Source organism: Cololabis saira, chromosome 21, assembly GCF_033807715.1.
Source record: "Cololabis saira isolate AMF1-May2022 chromosome 21, fColSai1.1, whole genome shotgun sequence".
Classification (NCBI taxonomy): Eukaryota; Metazoa; Chordata; class Actinopteri; order Beloniformes; family Belonidae; genus Cololabis; species Cololabis saira.
In genome coordinates this window covers 33,599,561-33,606,198 of record NC_084607.1, presented here as the reverse complement: position 1 = coordinate 33,606,198, position 6,638 = coordinate 33,599,561, and positions in this window count along the sequence as shown.

Sequence of the window (6,638 nt, the reverse complement as noted above, 5' to 3'; positions counted from 1 at the left end):
CCGCATGAGGTTGGTTGGTTGCCGACCCCGTTAGCATGGCTTCTGCTAAGACATGGGGCTATTCATTCTGACTCCAACCCCCCGACCAATCAGTGGCCTGTAGTGTGATGACGTCAGATGCAGCCCGACTTGGTTCTGGGTTAAACCTACGCCGTAGGGTACGCGTCTACGCGGGAGTCTCTACGTAGCCTACGCCGTAGCCTGACGTGCAGCTCCCAAAAAATGTAACTACGCATTGAAGCGACGCAGACCCAACGCAGACCGAGAGGACTGTGATTGGTTTGCTTGGTAGTAATGCATTTACGGTTCGTGAAGTAGTAGTGAACTTTCAGCGCTCTTTTCTTCATGTGTGTGTGATTTTTTTTGGGGGGGGGTTGTTTTGGTTTTTTGCACAATAGTTGTCCTTATCTCTTTGATTCACTGTGACCGGAAAAGCCGTAAACTAAACAAAGTATCAACTAGTGTTCTGGGGGGTACTGCCCCGCAGAGAAATGGAGTGACGGAGAAGTCCGAAGGGTTCACGACGGCGTCACGACGGCGTCACGGCAGCGGCGTAGGCTCTGCGTTGGTTTAACGCAGAACCATAAATCAGGCTTCAGCCGCTTAGAACCTCAGCAGAGATTGGATTCTGGTTACAGAAAAAGTACTCACCAGTTTCTACCTCTAGCAGCAGCTGGATCCTCACGTCAAGCAGTTTTGGTTTCAGAACATTTCAGGACCCGTCCGCACCACTTGCCAACATTACTCAAGACGAGTCCCACCAGAGCTGAAATAAGGACTAGCAGAGGTCTGTTGGGACCTGCAGTCAATGCTGCTAGCTTTGCCCCACCTACAAGTGACCCCAACAGGTCGAACCCTTTTAGCGGCAGGCTGAGGGACGACCGTCCTAGTGGAGCAATGCGTTCATTTGAAAGAATGTATGATTTCATTTAGGGGGTGTGGTCTCAAAGTGTCCTATCCCAACCTGCATCAAAAACCCGCCAAACGTAACCCAAAGAGTAACTTCCTTCCCGGCCATCTTGTGCATATTGTTTCATGGCACTACATCGCACATCAGCAACTATGAAGCTAGCTCACAGCTCACAGAGCTGCAGTGCACAGCATAGCAGTTCAATCCCATTCTGTTTCAATAGCATCTGTTACAATACAAATAGTCTGTATATGCTGAGACTATTTGTATTGTAACAGATGCAATTGAGACCCTTCTGAGACCCTTTTTTTCTGAGACCCTTCAGCCGGCGTGCCTCCTTGACGCTGCAGCACCACACAACTGAACAAATAACACCACTGACCACCAGGTGGCTGTAATGAGGATTGTTTTGTTGTTTTTACAGAGCTAGCAGCATAAAAGGAGATGAAAAAGATTACAGAAAAAGAAACAACAAGTAAACAATGGATGCTACTTCTTTTTTTAACAAACAAACACCGCTGTGGTAGCAATTGAGATGAAAGAAAACCCCCTGCCAGACTTCCACATTGGTGTAATACTCCAACAAGACCTGACAGACTCGCCGATGCATCTTCAGTTTCTTCTTTAATCTCCATTCTTATAAAATATCCTTGCAGCAAAATGTTTCTGATATAAATGGTTCCAATGAGTTGTGGTCACAAGATGTATGTTGAGGTGAGCTCACTGAACCTAATTTGCCCTAGCCCTTCTCATTGTTGCTGACAATGGATAGTAGTGGCAACCACCTGTCCATCTTTTGGAAAAGCCGATGACATATGAACAAGTTTATCCAGCTGCCTGGTGGACAGCTTGGGTGTGACATCATTTACAGTTATGCATGAACAGAACGCACCATTAGCGTTGGAGTCGCTGGGTCACATGATCTAGAAGCTGTTAGAAAAAACAAACATATAAATATCTAATTTTCTGTTCTTACAAATATGAATGTAAAGTTGAATAAGCCATCCATTCATCTGCATCTCCTTATTCCTGTTCAGGGTCATGGACTCTGCTGGAGTCGGTCCCAGATTAGCATCTTTTCATGTGGATTGGTCATAGTGATACCAGACCTATTTCACCAGACAGAACTTCTGCGAGGTGGGTGGTTATAACTGAGCAGGACAATCCCAGCGGTGCAGGTGAGTGTTGGGGGAACACCCTGGACAGATCATCAGTCCAACAGTCCATAAGTCCATCACAAAGGGGAGTTTTTCCTTGCCACTGTTTATGTAATAATGCTCGGGGGTTTATGTTCATGTTCTGGGTCTCTGGAAAGCGTCTAGAGACAACTTCTGTTGTATTAGACGCTATACAAATAAAATTGAATTGAATTGAATTGAACAAAGGACAAGAAACACTCAAATGCAGTACTTTCAGGTGGGTTTTACTCTTGGCAAGGCAAGTTTATCTGTACAGCACAATTCAACAAAAAAGGTGATTCAAGGTGCCTTACAGAGACATTAAAACATCATCAAATAGTAGAAAATAAAAAGCATGATTTAAAATTTAAACAAAAAGAAAGAAAGTAAAAAATAACAGATCAAATCAGTATTTAAAATAGACCAGCACAACAAACTACAAGAACGATGGACAACAATGATGGTTATGAGATACTTCTAATTAATAACTGAGAGAGGAAAGAGAAGGAGGGGTGATGGGCACCGCCCAGTGGATCATGTTGGATTCCCTCTGCAGTGTAGCTCTACAGCAGCATATCTACAATGAAGAGAACAGAGAGCTCTGTTAGGAACATACGGTACTACCAGGTCTTGCAAATATCACGGAGCTAGGCTGTTTTGGGCTTTATAAGCAAGTAATACAATTTTGAATTGGATTCTGAGTCTTTGGTTCCAAAGACAATTACCTCAGTTTTGTTATTTAGCTGGAGAAAGTTGTGGCACATCCACTTATTAATCTGCTCAATACACCAAGAGCCTGAACAAGGCCTCGGTCTCATGGTGACATTGTAATATGGGTGTCATGGTAGTTTATTTTGTTGTTCTTTATAACCTGTGCCACTGGAAGCAGAGGTTAGTAGATGTTAAACAGAAGAGGTCCCAGGATGGAACCTTGGGGATCTCCACATGTTATTCTTGTCTGCTCAGATGTAAAGTTACCTATTGACACAAAGTACTTCCTGTTCTCTAAGTATGTTTTTAACCAGTTTAGTACAGTTCTGTAAAGATCCGCATAGTTCTCTAGGGGTTTGAGTTAAATATTGTGGTAAAGTGGATTATATGCAGCACTGAGATCCAGTAAAACTAAGACCGACATGTTTCCACTGTCTGTATTCAGACATATGTCATTAAACACTTTGCTCAGTGTCTCAGTGCTGTGGTGCTGTCTAAAACCTGACTGGAAGCATTACAGCAGTTGTTTTGTATTAAAAAATGATTTAGCTGTTGAAAAACTGCTTTTTCAATGGTCTTACTTAAAATTGGGAGATTTGAGATCCTGTAGTTGCACATTTGTGTCTTGTCAAGATTGTCCCTTTTCAGCAGAGGTTTAATTACAGCTGATTTTAGTGGCTCTGGAAACACACCTGACATTAAAGACAAGTTCACGATTAGTTGATTAACAGGTCCGACTCCCAAATCTTTGAAACCTTTCTGACAGGAAAGGGAGGACGTCTAAACAGGAAGCGGAGGAGTTCAGCTGATTGTTGATGATTGATGCTTCAGATGACTGATGATTCAGCTGTTAATGGGTTGAAACTGTGTCATGGTGTTTGAACCGGTTTACACATGCTGAACTTGCTGCTGATGTACCAACTTCTTGCCTAATATTTAGGATTTTGTCTGTGAAGAATTTGCCAAAGTCATTTCAGGTCACGGTGGGAAGAAGTTCAGCCGCCGCGGATAAAGGACGGTTTGTTAGCCTGTCAACTGCAGCAAATAAGGGCGTTACGACGGTTTTTGGTGATAATGTCAGAGAAGTAGGACTTCCTGAATTCCTCAGTTGTAAGTTATAAGAGTGAAGTTTCTCTTTATAAACGTCATGATGAACCTGGAGGTTTGTTTTTCTCCATCTGCGCTCAGCTTTCCGACTCTCTCTTTTCCCATTTCTCACCAGTGTGGAGTTTCATCATGGATATGTCTTCCTTCCAGAGACAACCTTCACCTTAGTGGGACCAATAGTATCCACAACATTTAACATTTTAGCATTGAAGCTAATGACGAGCCTATTGACTGTCACCCGGACCGGGCAGGTGTCAGAGAATAACAACTGCCATTACACTGAAAGGTTTCATTAAACATGACTGTGACTCTTCCCCCTGCCATGACTGATGGAGCTGGAGTTGGGAAGGGTTGATTCGAGAACAGGTTTCAGTTAAAAACCTCTAATCCAGGCTGTGCTCTGTGATAAAACCATTACTTAAAAGTAAGTAAACGTTTAATGAAGCCAGAACTTAAGTGGTTTTGAGGTATTTTCCCTATCAAAGGGAGACTTTTCATAAAAATGTTTTGACATAAAATAGAAGAGCCCCAAATGCAATAAAAGCATGCGTCTTTTCTTTTTTCTTAGTTTACAGATATTACGGTAAAACTTAAAAGGAACCCTGGTTATTAAGACTAATTAGCCACAATTTTTCTCTTATACTAAAATATGTTGTTAGAAACACAAAATAATCTAATTGCTTTAAAAATCTACAATGTTTATCACATATTTTGACCTGCGGGAGGCGCCATGTTATACCTGCGCAATGCATTCTGGGGGCGATGACGTAGAACGGTGGCTCTGGGAAGATAAGCCGCGTTAGTTTAACTGCGACAGGTATCCAAAACATAGATGAGCAGCACTCTCCCGGCCGTGGAGGCTGACGAGGGAGCCCATAAGACGTCTCGGTTCAGGCAAACTGGATCAAAGTTCTCGTGTGCTGTGATGCACGGGAGATCTGCAAAAATGATCAAAGTCGATCAAAGGCGTAGACGGCATAGGCTACGGCGTAGACGGCGTAGGGTACGGCGTAGGGTACGGCGTAGGGTACGGCGTATGGTACGGCGTAGACGGCGTAGACTGCGTAGCCGTGGCTCTAGAGCCTGCAGCGCACCGCTACCCGCTCTCCGCTCTCGCCGGGATGGAGACGCCGGTGGGAGGATGCACGTTTGGGTGGGCATAGCCCACCCCTCTCCCCCGCTAAAACCGGCTTCGGTGCTGGGTGATGACAGACCAGAGGCTGAGGGGACTGGCCCGGGACTTTGACGAAACGGCAGGCGCAGACTTCGCGTCAAATAGGCAAGAACATCTTTATTTATTTAATGACGCCAGATCTGGCTGGGGTTTTTATTGTAGCATCGGCTATCTGCTAGTTGAAACGCGTGGTCGTTTAGTCTATTTGAGTTTTATGGTGTTTTTATAGTTCATGCTTTATGGTGCTGTACTTTTTTTTCTTTTACTTTTTTGTAGGTGCGCCGTCACCTTAATGTTTTTAGCTGCATTTTCATCTGTGTTTCTGGTGCGCCGTCACCTGTTCAGCTGTGTTTTCATCTGTTTCTGGGTGTCAAAACAGTGTACGGGGGCTAGCAGGTGCCACCGTCTGACGTCACTACCCAGAATGCATTGCGGTGTAAACAACAATGGCGACCTACGAGTTAAATTATATTTTCAAATTTTATAAAAACGAAGACATCAACAAGGTTTTTTATATCACATTGTTATAATTGATACCAACATTTATCTTTTAAGACCTACATGTCTTAATAGCCATGGTTCCCTTTAAGAAGCCATAAAATGCAAATTGACCTGTGTTATTTATATGTCTGTGATAGTTCCATAATTCAGATTAAATTAATCAAAAAAAATGTCTATAAAATATTAAGATAAAATGATAGAGACCTTAAAATACATAAAGGAGGTGTGTCTCATTAATAAATCCGGTTTAGATTTGGAATTACTGGGTCACGTGGTGTTGAAAATAATTTAGAGAAACATTAAAATAATTGTAAAAATAAAAATAATGATAAAATCAATGTGTCTCATTTGAATCGCGAGATGGTTGTATTTTTTTAGTTAAAAAATGCAATAATAAATTCTTGAGAACTAATTTTACTTTGGTGTGTTTCTTTTCACCTTTGAAGAGGAAACATATGTTTCAACATTATACTATTAGTTTTTTAATTAAGATGAGAACCAGTTACCTCTCCTTTCCACTTCCACCTAAGGCTAAAGAAGTTAATTTTAAAATAATGAATGAGGTTTATCCATGTAATTATTTTTTTACATAAAAGGTTTCATTTAGATTTGAATATTTGTACTTTTTGTAACGCAGACAACGAAACCTTAGAGCATCTTTTTTTCTCTTGTAGCCTAACTAGGACCTTTTGGGAAGCTTTCCAATACTGGATAACCTATAATGATCAAACCATTCCTATTCTTACATTTGAAAGCATTAAAGTTGGTTTACAAGTGGAGGACAAAAAAATAGACTTTGGAATTAACAATTTAATTATATTGGCTAAATGTTTTATTCATAAATGTCGCTTTTTGAAAATTAATCCAATCTTTATTGCATATCTAAACGAAATAAATCAGTACAAAAAATATTTAAAATCTTTCATGATTCAAAAACCCCAGCATCTTCAGAAGTATCTTTGTTCCCTAATTCCTGACTGATCACTTGCGATTTTTTTATATTTGTTTGTGTGTTTATTCCTTTTCTTTCTTTTTCGCTGTGTATCTTCTTTGTTTT